Source organism: Phyllobates terribilis, unplaced genomic scaffold (assembly GCF_046119375.1).
Source record: "Phyllobates terribilis strain yellow unplaced genomic scaffold, ASM4611937v1 Scaffold_3__8_contigs__length_932513732, whole genome shotgun sequence".
NCBI classification, from domain to species: Eukaryota; Metazoa; Chordata; class Amphibia; order Anura; family Dendrobatidae; genus Phyllobates; species Phyllobates terribilis.
In genome coordinates this window covers 237,880,084-237,894,142 of record NW_027362763.1, presented here as the reverse complement: position 1 = coordinate 237,894,142, position 14,059 = coordinate 237,880,084, and positions in this window count along the sequence as shown.

Below are 14,059 nucleotides of genomic sequence, written 5' to 3'. Positions count from 1 at the left end.
ACGCATAACTGGGGCCTCGCAGGCCCGCCCTGTTAATTGTTTTCTATTTTCTGCAAGATTACTTTAGTTAGAATTTTGAAACTCTAGGTATTCTTCATGTATATAGTTGTTTGTCATTTGAGTTTGAGTAATTCCATGTTATTTGCACACGAGCCTAAAAGGCCCCAGGTATATGAAAGTGTAGATTTTTATGGTCATGCGTTCTAGGGTTAAGTGGCATCAATTGCCCCACAGTTGCTTAAAACGGTTGGTGAGGTGATTTTACCAAATCCTCAAGGTTTTAGTCTCCCAAGGATAACACAGGGGTAGAAAAGTCCTTGCGAATCCATGATTTGTTCATCTTTATGAACGTGAATCTGTCTACATTCTCAGTGGACAGACGCGTGCGCTTATCTGTCAGCACACCACCAGCAGCGCTGAACACATGTTCAGAGAGAACACTGGCTTCAGGGCATGACAAGATCTCCAAGGCGTGAGTGGCGAGCTCCGGCCATTTTTCCAGATTGGAATACCAAAATGAGCAAGGGTCCAGTGACACAGTCATGGCTTCGATGTTCACTTGGAGATACTCCTGCACCATCCTCTCTAGGCGTTGACTATGTGTCAGACTTCTTGTCTCCTGTGGCCTTGCAAAGGATGGTCTAAAAAAGTGGTGAAACGATTCCACAAAATTGCTGTTACCAGCAGATACTGTGTTACTGTTACGGTTTGAGTGATGAAGACTCGACAGTCCCACGGTTGGCAAGTTAGAACTGTGAGATTCACTACGTGCACCACTGGTGTTTTGTGGAAAAGCACATGTAAGATTCTGCAACAGCGTCTGCAGATACTCCTGCATGCGTCAATCCCTTTTTATGGCAGGAATTATTTCGGCAAATTTACTTTTGTACCGGGGATCTAAGAGTGTGGCAACCCAGTAGTCGGGATTACTTCGAATTGCCAGTTCGTCCTCCACTTCTTCCTCGGCTCCTGCAACTTCCTCAACAGTTTGGCTGCTACCATGCGCCCTGGTTAATCCCTCTCCCCCACCCTCCCATGCCTGCCGCCTTGGTGCTGCCAACCGTCTGGACCTTGGAGATGTTATCCCTTCCGCATACGACTCCTCCTCTACTTCCTCCACCTCCTCTTGTCCCACCACCTGACTCTGAATTCTGTTTAGTGTGTGCTCCAGCATGTAAATCACCGGAATAGTCATGCTGATAATGGCATCGTCGTCAGCATTAAACATCTTCGTCGCCATTTCAAAACTGTGCAGAAGGGTGTGTGGCGCCCCTGAGGGTTCAGTCGCCACAGAGTTACTGCATCTCACCCAGAGGTGTGGTATCTCACCCTTGGGTAAGGAAGGCATATGGCTCGGGACCCTAACACCTGCATCCAACACATACCCGCAGTGGGGGTAGGGCAAGATTGCTCCTAAGGGAGAGCACAGTCCCAGGTCCCTAGCTGGTGGAAGGGTCCTATGTAGTGGGTGCTTAGGGGAGCAGCTTAGCGGAGCACATGACAGGGAGAGTAGAAATATGAAGCTATCTTAGAAAGAGCAAGCCAGTCAGAGGAGGAAAAGTGACAGGAGCAGAGGCTCGGCATGAGCTCTGCTCCAGAGGCGGGCCTAGCCTGGGAGGCCCAGGACTGAAGGAAAGAAGAGAGGAGTGGGAGCAGGAAGGCTCCAGGAACCGAAGGGACCCTAGGGCTATGGGCCGTGCAGAAGGCCACCCGTACTTCTGCTGCTACCAGGAGGTAAAGGGGTCAGACCAGATAAGGGGAACCGGTCCCTCAACTAGCGGAGAAACAGCAAGGCTCAAATAGAAACCGGAGGCAGCAGCATTTCATGTACTGCAGGTAAAAGTCCACACCAGTCTCACTAAGAAGGTAGCCACATAGGACCCAGGGGACGGAACACAAGTCGCCCGCCAAGGCCCGAGGATACCGGATAGAAGTGTCACTGGGTGTGAGATGCAGGTAGAAGGCCAGAGAAAGGACACACAGAAGGGGGTCCTGCTAAGTACTCCGGAGCTATCTGGGGGTGGACTGAGCCCCTCACTGAGTACGCACAGCACGACGGGTGAGATTGCTCTGGTACCTGTAATCTGGACTGCAACAACTGTGAGTAAAGATCTTGGGACTGCATCACACGGACTCTGTGTTCATTACTGACTCCCTGCACTGCAACCACCATCATCCACCCACACTGCCCTCAAGCTACACTCTTCCTGTGGTGAGTAATAATACCATTGCTGCAAAACCACCAGCTTCAGAGGACTGTTCCGCAGCGGCGGCACCTTTTGCCCCACTCCAGAGGTGGCGTAGTCGGACATTATAAAACCCATATATACAAATTACCCTTGGATTGACCGCCCTGGATCACGGACCGGGTCACCGCCACAGTGACTACAACCCCCAGCGTCTACCGGCCCGGCTCAGGGTACCCCACGGCCCAGGGGGCGCGTCAACTTCATAGGTCCCTGATCTGAGACCACTCCTGCAGCGTGATTTGCCCCACCTCTGGATCTCGTTGGCCCAGGCTATATGTCAGAACGTATTGCACCAGGGCTTGTTGGTGCTGCCACAGTCGCTGCAACATGGTCAGAGTTGAATTCCACCATGTCGGCACATCGCATTTCAGCCGGTGAACTGGCAGGCCCAACGACTTCTGTAGAGATGTAAGTCATTGAGCTGCGGGATGCGAACGGCGGAAGTGAGCACACAGCGACCGTGCCCCCCCCCTGCAGAAGGCCATCTAGTCCGGGATAGTGGGCTAACAATTTATGGACAACCAGGTTCAACACGTGAGCCATACAAGGCACGTGTGTGACATTGCCCCGGCGATGCAGCATTGTCGCACACGGCCTTCCCTTGTTGCAGGTCCAGTGGAGACAACCATTCATGAAACTGGGTCTCCAGAGCTGACCACAACTCCTCAGCTGTGTGACTCACATTTCCCAGACATTTCAAAGTAAACACTGATGCCTTGAGCCCTGCTGCCAGCATAGTAAGGAGGTGTGCAGGATTCCTTCTGCGCAGTTAGAATGCAGGTCGCATTACCAGACAGGCTTTGGGTGCAGGTGGAGGACCGAGAGGAGGTTGAGGAGGCAGAAGCAGTGGAGGAACTTCGAGATAAAGAGGATTGACGCACAACTCGTGGGGACGGTAAGACTTGGACAGCAGCCCCTTGTCCTGCTGTCACCATAGTTACCCAGTGCCCAGTCAGCGACATGTAACGCCCCTGTCCATGCCTACTCGTCCAAGTGTCTGTGGTGAAATGCACCCTGTCACACACAGAGTTTCTCAAAGAAGCGGTGATGTTGTGTGCGACATGCTGGTGGAGCACAGGCACACCTTTCTTTGAGAAGTAGTGCCGACTGAGCATCTGGTACTGGGGCACTGAGACATAAGGTCTCGAAAATCCACTGTGTCCTCCAGGCGGAAAGGCAGCATTTCTGTAGCCAAGAGCTTGCAGATGGTGAAATTTAACCTCTTAGCTTTCTCATGGCTAAGAGGAAATGGTCTTTTACTTTTCCACATCTGAGGGACTGAGGGCTGGCTGTTGTGCTTAGACGGGGTTGAGTAGGATGTCCCCGGCAAACTGCCGGTCTGTGAGGAAGATGCAGGCGGACATGTTAGATTGCCTTGATCCAAAGCTGGTGCTCTCGATGTCAGAGAGCGCTCAACACCAGCAGGTGTTTCCACTTCCCAATGAACTGATGACCTGCCAATCACACTGGCTGTTGCAGGTAAAGAGGTGGCAGGTCTGCGTCCAAAAACATGTGTGACTGCTGTCCCCCCAGTCACAGAGGATGAAGAGGCCGCGGATGCACAAGATGGGGCAGACGGTGGTTGGCCCAGCCTGCTAGGCCGCATTGTAGCACAGTGAGCTTCCCACTGCAACTTATGCTTCATATCCATGTGCCGGTTCATGCATGAAGTACTCAAACTATGGATTTTTTGGCCTCTACTTATGTTTTGGTTACAAATATTACAGATAACACGAGTTGGGTCATCCTTATCATTCTGAATAAATGCCCAGGCTATGCAAGGCTTAGAGCCCATGCGACCTGAAGAGCCACTACGACTTGTGGTCAGAGGCAGAGTTGTGGTTGAGGATGCAGTTGTTGACGTGCTTCCAGTACTCCATCTGTGTCCAGGAAGGCGCAACCTAACCTCGTCGTCAATTGCATCTGTGATGCCCCGCTGTGTTTGGTATCACATATCCTAGAAGAGTGTATTGATGGAATCCTCCACAAGAGGCCCCCATAAACATTCGCACATCTCCACCTTCCACCTCAGACCAGCAGAGGGAGCCCGTTAGGGATATAAATAGGGAAGGTGGAGCTAGGCAGTTCAGTTCCTCTGAAGAGTTCCTGCAGTAGAGAAGCCTAAGAGAGGTCAGTCTGCAGTGGAGCTCAGTCTAGTCTAGAGAGCTCAGTTAATAGTTCAGCAGTGGAGCACGAGGCTCCTGCTAACTAGATTCAGTAAGGCATAACCGGAATCCCTGGAGAACTACAAGTCCCAGGATGGCTAAGGTGCTGATACGTAACAGAGCCAGGAGACGCTTAGGCCCAGCATAGTGGGAGCGTGAACTCCAAGTGAAGGCCCTACCACAAGGTCAGCCAGCGCAGGACAGAGACAAAGTTAGGCCTAGCTCCAGGCAGGTCAGAAACTTACTACGCAGAGTCAAGAAACAGGAGGCCCTACACCCGCTCATTGGGGAGGATCCTGATATTCACCCTTCACCCTACAGTGCTCCGGGATGTGCCTGAATTTCCTCCAGTAAAAGGTACTGAAGTGACTACCGTGTCCGTTCCCGTTCTTGCTCTGACCCAGCTGGGTCTCGCCTGTCCTGCATTCCCCCTGCATACGCTGCCCTGAGACCTAGCTCCACCTGTGGGGAGCTATACCATCGAGCAGCCTTATCACGGGTCTCAGTGGACTGCTGCAGCGCTGGTGCTTCTCACCAGATACCACAGGTGACGTCACAAACTCTTATAAAATTAACAATTATCCACTCTTTTAAAGAGTGACCCCAGGGTACGGGCCAGGGAGCCGACCACCGCGACATCCCCAAGGCCAGGCAAAGGCCCGGGTACCGAGTCATCCCCATCCCCTGGGCTAGTCACATCCTCCTCCACCTCCTCCGTTGACCTCATCGACTGGCTGACTGTGGGTTGACAGTAAGTGGGATCTCCAACCTCGTCATCATCACCCTGTGTGTTATCACACCCATCGTCCTCAAAGCCAACCTCTTCCTGCCCTGACCGAAAAGTCAAGTTGTCGCTCCAATCAGGTATTTGAGTCTCATCATCGTCTTCATCATTGTCTCCACCAACAGGAGTGACAGTTTGGGAACGAGGGTCTACATTATGCTCAGAACCTTCTTCATCTGGTCCTGGATCCGACTTATAAAGATTCTGGGCATCAGTGCAGATCATTTCCTCGTCTGGATTAACAGAAGCTCTGGAGCAGACTTACGTTTCCCAGGCTATAGTATGAGTAAACAGCTCTGCAGACTTAACCAACTGTGTTACCCCATACTCAGACGGGCAGCTGGAGACTTGGGAGCTGTGAGGAAGCAAGTGCGATTGTGGTGACACCTCTGAGGACTGGAATATTTGTGATGTTGAAATTGAGGTGGAGGAGAGCCCACTTGAAGGAGCACTTGATATCCGCTGAAGCACCTGCTGTTTTTGTGCCTCATCTGGAATTTGTAGCGATGGGCGTGTCCGTAAGAAAGGGATCGTATCACATTGTCCACGAAAAGAAGTCGACATCTTAGCTTGGCTGGAAGATGGTCTTTCTTCTGCAGATGTTACCCCCCCCCCCACTGCGGGGGGGCTCGACCCACCAGCGGACAGGCACCAGTATTGGGAGAGGGGGGATAGCCGTCAGGGTCCACCGCGGCTCTGGCACAAACCCGGCGACACGGAGGTGGCACGGGCAGGAACGAACTGGCCGTGTCGGCTTCTCACTTTTTGGATTTTAGAAGGGCATGACATGCCTATATCTGTGTCTCCCCCTCCTTTTACTCCTCCACCTCTTTTCTTTTCGCATGACTATATGTACTTGTCACTTTTCCATGTGTTAGTTATGTCTTCTGAGCAGTTTGTCAGCTTTTGGACACCTTTGAAGGTGTTTTCTATGTGTTTCTATGTGTTTTTGTTTGCCTGCCATTGGTTTTAACGGTGTTCGAAGGTGTTCGACGAACAGTTCGACGAACAGTTCGGCGAACACACGGGTGTTCGACGAACCGAACCGAACTCGAACACTACGGGGGTGGCTCAACACTAGTCTTGAACTCATGGACATCACCAGACGCTGTGTTTCCTCCTTTTTGATGCTCTGCCAGGCCTTCACTGTGGTGGTTTTCAGTTGCTGTTTGTTTGTGGGCCTTTCTGTCTGAAGTTTAGTCTTTAACAAGTGAAATGCATGCTCAATTGGGTTGAGATCAGGTGACTGACTCGGCCATTCAAGAATATTCCACTTCTTTGCTTTAATAAACTCCTGGGTTGCTTTGGCTTTATGTTTTGGGTCATTGTCCATCTTTAGTATGAAACGACGACCAATCAGTTTGGCTGCATTTGGCTGGATCTGAGCACACAGTATGGCTCTGAATACATCAGAAATCATTCGGCTGCTTCTGTCCTGTGTCATCAATAAACACTAGTGACCCAGTGCCACTGGCAGCCATGCATGCCCAAGCCATCACACTGCCTCCGCCGTGTTTTACAGATGATGTGGCATGCTTTGGATCATGAGCTGTACCATGCCTTCGCCATACTTTTCTCTTTCCAACATTCTGGTAGAGGTTGATCTTGGTTTCATCTGTCCAAAGAATGTTCTTCCAGAACTGTGCTGGCTTTTTTAGATGTTTTTTAGCTAAGTCCAGTTTAGCCTTTTATTCTTGATGCTTATAAGTTGCTTGCACCGTGCAGTGAACCCTATGTATTTACTTTCATGCAGTCTTCTCTTTATGGTAGATTTGGATATTGTTACGCCTACCCCCTGGAGAGTGTTGTTCACTTGGTTGGCTGTTGTGAAGGGGTTTCTTTCACCATGGAGATTATTCTGTGATCATCCACCACTGTTGTCTTCCGTGGGCGCCCAGGTCTTTTTGCATTGATGAGTTCACCAGTGCTTTCTTTCTTTCTCAGGATGTACCAAACTGTAGATTTTGCTGCTCCTAATATTGTAGCAATTTCTCTGATGTTTTTTTTCTGTTTTTGCAGCTTAAGGATGGCTTGTTTCACCTGCATGGAGAGCTCCTTTGACCGCATGATTACTTCACAGCAAAACCTTCCAAATGCAAGCAACACACCTCAAATCAACTCCAGGCCTTTTATCTGCTTAATTGAGAATGACATAACAAAGGGATTGCCCACACCTGTCCATGAAATAGCCTTGGAGTCAATTGTCCAATTACTTTTGGTCCCTTTAAAAACAGGGTGGCACATGTTAAGGAGCTGAAACTCCTAAACCCTTCATCCAATTTTAATGTGGATACCCTCAAATGAAAGCTGAAAGTCTGAACTACAACTGCATCTGAATTGTTTTGTTTAAAATTCATTGTGGTAATGTCTAGAACCAAAATTAGAAAAAAGTTGTCTCTGTCCAAATATATATGGACCTAACTGTATACAGCAGTGCTGATTCACTGCTAAGTATAGCTCAAGAGATTAGACGATAGTAGCTTCAAGTTCCATAGTGGGACTATTAAATACAGTTAAGTATGAAAAATGTTTTTAAAATATGAAAAAAATAAAAAAACACAAAAGTTCAAATCACCAACTTTTGCTTAATTAAAAATAAAACAATTGAAAAAAATGTAAAAATTCACATATTTGGTATCACAGAGTTCAGAAAAGTCTGATCTATCAATATATAAAGTAAATGAATCTGATCGGTACAAAGTGTAACTAGAAAAAAATAAAAACTTCAGAATTACGTTTTTTTTGGCCGCTTCAACATTGCAATATAATGCCATTAGAGGAGATCAATACATCAGATCTACCCCAAAATAGTATTCGTAAAAAGCTCAGTGCACAAAAAATAAACCATCACAGAGCACTACATTGCTGAAATTGAAAGTGTAATAGGTTTCAGAAAATGGTGACACAAGTTTGTTTTCTTTTTTAAATTTTCCAATTTTTTTCATCACTTAAATGAAAAAAAAACTATATATGTTTGGTGCTGACCTGGAAAATCATATTGCCAGGTCAATTTTATTTTATAGTGAACCCAAAAACTATTGTGGAATTGCACTTTTTTTGCAATTTCACCACACTTGGAATTTTTTCTCCTCCTTCCAGTGAATGGGAGGAAAAAACTAAAGCAAAAAAAAAAAGGCAAATTGCCCAGGAGTCAAGGGGTTAAAGATTTTCTCTGTTGTTAGAAATGGGAGTTGGGGGTTTACAATTCTAATGCTTGCTGCTCTATAGTTACTGGCCACTTCTGCAATCTATCAGAGGTGGCTGGTTTCCTGAGTAAGGATCCACGCACTTTTAAGCTTTATGTTATAGTTTGTAAGCGTTCCTCTAAAGCTTTATTGCCCTTGAGTTTCTCTGATGCTGCAGAGGCAAAGGTACCTCTGTTTCCACTACAGGAGAAGGCACAGTGCCGCAACCTTTATACTGATCTCAACTGTCACATCTGATGCACACCGCCTCCGAAAAGCAGGATGTTGGAATGCAGAGGAGTGGTGCGCTCTTAAATGAAAATATTAGACAACCACTTTAATTACTGAATTAATATTTTTCATTCCGTACTATTGAAAGAGATCTTTAAAATCCAGCCCCTCGGCAAGCAGTCTGCCTTCACGAACATTTATGAAAGAATGGGTAATAAAGAGCTCACAAAATTCCAGAGAGGTCCTATAATAGAATGTCACCAGTGTAATAAGTTATATTGTCAAATTCCTTCACTCCTAAATATTCCATAGTAAACCGTGAGTGATATTATTGAAGTGGAAGCAGATAGGAACCCCAGCTATTCAGCCATGAAACCAAACCAAGCACAGTTACAGAACAGTGGTCACCAAGTGCTGAGGCACATAGTGCATTAAGGTCACGTACACTCTTCTGACTCAGTAACTGCAGAGATCCAAAAGTCCCCTTGTATTACCATCAACATAAAAACTGTTGAGCTTCATGGCATATGTTCTGTGGAATGACAAATCATGCTTCTGTCTTCGGTAGTATGGTGGACAAATCTGGTTTGGTGAATGCCAGGAGAATGTTACCTGCCTAACTGCATTGTGTCAGCTGTAAAGTTTGGTGGAGGAGGGATAATGTTCTGAGATTGTTTTTTAGGGGTTGCTCTTGGCCCCTTAGTTTCACTGAAGAAAAATTTTCATGTTTTAGCATACTGTTACGCTCGCGCCCGGACTGACTGGCGTGAGCGTGATTAGTGATCCCACTGTACCATGAACCGAGGAGTGCCTGGAGGGGCGTAACTAAGTATCAACCCGATCCGACCAAGGTCACACGGCGGCTCAGTCGACTCCGAGAACCAAGGAGGAACCGAGCAGAGGGACCAGGTGCTACTCCAGATAAGACCCCGGTCACAGATGTTGACCCACACCGGGGAATGCAGGAATAGGCAGGTTAGACTGGCATACAGACAGGTGGGTATTGGCAGGCACGGCTGGTATGCAGACAGGTGGGTACTGGTAAGCACGGCTGGTATGCAGACAGGTGGGTACTGACAAGCACGGCTGGTATGCAGGCAGGTGGGTACTGGAAAGCACCGCTGGAGTGCAGACAGGGAGATACTGGCAAGCATGGCTGGAGTGCAGACAGGTAGGTACTAGCAGGTTGGAGAGCAGGCTGGATAGGGTCCAGCACAGACTGCGAGACAGGAACAGAGCCGCAGATGCGGTAGACAAGCAGAGCAGAGCGGAACCGCTGGAGTAGTGGACAAGGCAGAGCAAAGCGAAACCACAGGTGCGGTGGACAAGGCAGAGCAGAGGGGAACCGCTGGTGCAGTGGACAAGGCAGAGCAGAGAGGAACCACCGGAGCAGTGGGCAAGGCAGAGCAAAGCGAAACCGCCGGAGCGGTGAGCAAGCAGAGCAGAGAGGAACCGCCGGAGCGGTGGACAAGGCAGAGCAGAGTGAAACTGCAGGTGCGGTGGACAAGGCAGAGCAGAGAGGAACCGCCGGAGCGGTGGGCAAGGCAGAGCAGAGAGGAACCGCTGGCACGGTGAGCAAGCAGAGCAGAACAGGGCTGACAGTGCAGGCAGAGAGGACAGGGCTCTGTTCACATGGAACAGATTGGAAAATACAGGAAGATGGCTAGAACGCAGGAGGTGGATACGGAGGAAGGGAAAAGGGACAAGCAGAACCAGATACACACAAGGTACTTACAGTGAAGTAGCGAGTGGACACAAAACTCACAAACAGAAGTACAGAGACAACGAGTTGGAGTTAGGTGCAGGTTCAGATACTGCAGGAAAAGGGAAGGTACAGACATAGAGACAAACAGGTAACAGGCTAGGAGACAGTTCAGACAGGAACTGATACTGCAACGAGATACAAGAACAAGCCTGGGTATACAGCCCCCAGAGTGGCGGAAACAGACTAGAAGTCACAGGTAACTGGCCTGGGTATACAGCCCCCAGAGTGGCGGAAACAGACTAGAAGTCACAGGTAACAGGCCTTAGTATACAGCCCCCAGAGTGGCGGAAACAGACTAGAAGTCAGAGATAACAGGCCTGGGTATGCAGCCCCCAGGGTGGCAGAAACAGACAAGATACAGGACAAGACCTGGCAACTCAGATGCGAGGAGCACACTGATAGAAAGTGTTGCTCAGGCATCTCCTTCTAGGTGGAGGGAGTTTAAATATCCAGTGACTCACAGCAATAGGCTGGGGACGCATTAGGAGTGCACCCACAGCAGCTATAAGAATCTGGAAGTAACCGGGCCGCCGCCCTAAGCAATCAGACAAGAGACATGCACACAGCATGAACTGGAGCAAGGTTTGCAGGCTGGACTGACAGGTAAGATTGCGGTCTTGCATCGTGGGAGGTGGTGCACTATGCAAGCACGCTGCCAGGGATGTTACAGTACCCCCCCTTTACGCCCCCTCTTCTTCAAGCCTGCAATGGTCTTCTGCAGAGAATTTGGAGGCCAATCCTTCTCTTCAAGAGGATTACCTCTTCTGTCCACTAGAGGAAATGAAACTGGTCTCATCATCTTGATGACTAGGATGCTTCCTCCTATCAAGCCATCCTCAGCAACAGATGAAGTGGGTGAAGTACCAGGAACAGCACACAGAAAAGTCTCTCTCCATTTGTTATCAGGTAGCACCCTGGTGGATTCAGGAGACAACTGGAGGTCCTCCACCTGGTTGTAGGTGTGCAGAGACTCGGGGGTAACCACTGCCTTGACATACACTTTGCCAAGCTTACTGGATGAAGTGGGCGGCGTAGCAGGTACCGGGTGTAGGAAAGTCTCTCTCCGTTCGTTTATCAGGTAGAACCCCAGGAAATTCAGGAGACAACTGGAGGTCCTCCGCCTGGTTGGAGGGGTGCAGAGACTAGGGGATAATCACTGCTTCGAAGTACACTTTGCCAAGCTTACTGAATGAAGTGGGCGGCGTACCAGGTACCAGGTGTAGGAAAGACTCTCTTCGTTTAACAGGTAGCACCCCGGGGAACTCAGGAGACAACTGGAGGTCCTCCGCCTAGTTGGAGGGGTGCAGAGACTCGGGGGTAAACACCGCCTTGATGGACGTAAGACCAGATTTATTAGAGACAGAGGGTCCTTGCTTTGGGACCATCTTCAATCTGGTTTCAGAGATGACATGTCTGTAAGGCGGGATGGTACCTGAAGCCAGATCATTGGTACAATAGTCGAGACTGTGTGGGGACATCGCCTCTGCTTCTCTTCCTTCGGAGACTTCAGTGCACAGCGAGTCAGCGACTAGCAGATCTGGTGAAGAAGAAGAAGAAACTGCTGACTGTCCTGAAGATATGGGTACTGGACCCCCCTTGTACCTTAGCAGTCCCCCAGGATACACCATACAGGATCTCCAGACTTGAGCGGGCACTAGATCTCTCGGCTCAGGATGACCTGTGGGTAAGCCAGTCTGCGCCTGGAATGTGAACTTCTTCATGTGTAATGCTCCAATCTGGAGCTTAATTTGTACAGACATATTTTGACTGTTTCTGAGTAGGGCTCGTCCTTCTGCTGACAATGCCCAAACCGGCTTCTGGAGTTGTTGGACGGGAATCAGACACCGACTCTTCAAGGCTTTAAGCCCGAAACTTCCAGTTAATCCGAGGCCTTGACTTGCCACGGAGACAGTCATGGTCATCTGTGGAGAGGAAACACTAACGCCAAGGGCAGCCTCTCCTACAGGCCTAATGTCTTTGGATTCTCCAACCTTCGCTGGACAAAGACCGTCAGGGGGTCCCAAGCAACCGCAGCGGGACCTCTATCCGATTTTGTGACTGAGTTCTGGCCTCTGCTTTGCCTGACAAACATAGTCATCCTTCATGGATTCTGTGCGGAAAGCTGCCTCTACAGGCTGGGGAACAGGAGGTCTTTGGGAGGACAGGACCTGGCGTGACGGTTTACCTCTATGCCTTGCACATCTGGACTGCCTCTTGAGGTTGGGAAGAGAAGTATTCTGTGGAGCATTGTCATTCTGCGTGGATTCTATGAGGGCGGCAGTCTCTTCAGGCTGGAGAACTGGTAGGCTACCTACACACATTACCCATCGGGGCTGCTCCGGGATATTGGGAAGGGAAGCTTTAGCAGAGGCTTCCGGATTAGGGTCATCGAAGACCATTAGAAAGGCCACCAGGAAAGCATGCAGGTCAAAGACGATAGGATCCCATGCTTCCCATAGGGGGTGAGCCTGGGTATACAGCCCCCAGAGTGGCGGAAACAGACTAGAAGTCACAGGTAACAGGCCTGGGTATACAGCCCCCAGAGTGGCGGAAACAGACAAGAAGTCACAGGTAACAGGCCTGGGTATACAGCCCCCAGAGTGGCGGAAACAGACTAGAAGTCAGAGAAAATAGGCCTGGGTATACAGCCCCCAGGGTGGCAGAAACAGACAAGATACAGGACAAGACCTGGCAACTCAGATGCGAGGAGCACACTGATAGAAAGTGTTGCTCAGGCACCTCCTTCTGGGTGGAGGGGGTTTAAATATCCAGTGACTCACAGCAATAGGCTGGGGACGCATTAGGAGTGCGCCCACAGCAGCTATAAGAATCAGGAAGTAACCGGGCCGCCGCCCTAAGCAATCAGACAAGAGACATGCACACAGCATGAACTGGAGCAAGGTTTGCAGGCTGGACTGACAGGTAAGATTGCGGTCTTGCATAGTGGGAGGTGGTGCACTATGCAAGCACGCCGCCAGGGATGTTACACATACCAAGATATTTTGCATAATTGTATGCTTCCAAGGTTGTGGCATCAGTTCAGTGAAGTCCCACAGCATAGCTGTCCTCCAGTACACAAAGCAAAGTCCATAAAGGCATTCTTGAGTTAGTTTGGTGTGGAAGAACTAGACTAGGCTGCACAGAACCCTTACCTCAACCCCATTAGCACCTTTAAGGATGAACTAGAACAGAGATTGTGAACCAGACACTCTCATCCAAGATTAGTGTATGACCTCACAAGTGATCTGTTAGATGAATGGCCAAAATTTTCCTCAGAGACACTCCAAAATCTTATAGAATGTCTTCCCGGAAGTGTGGAAGCTATTTTGGCTGCAAAGTAAGGACCAACTCCTTATTGAAGCCTATAGATTTAGAATGCGAGGTTATAAAAGCTGCGGTAGGTGTAATATATTGGTGTCCCAATACTTTTGTCCATATAACATATCACATATCGTAATTGTATATATATAGTGGGGTATGTGTGGCGCCCCTGAGGGTTCGGTCGCCACAGAGGTATTGCATCTCATCCAGGGGTGTGGTATCTCACTCTCAGTTAAGGAAGGAATATGGTTCAGGACCCTAACACTACATCCACTACACCACATTTCCGGGGGACAGGGCGAGATTGCTCCTACGGGAGAGCACAGTCCCTGATCCCTGGCTGGAGTGGGGAGGAACCA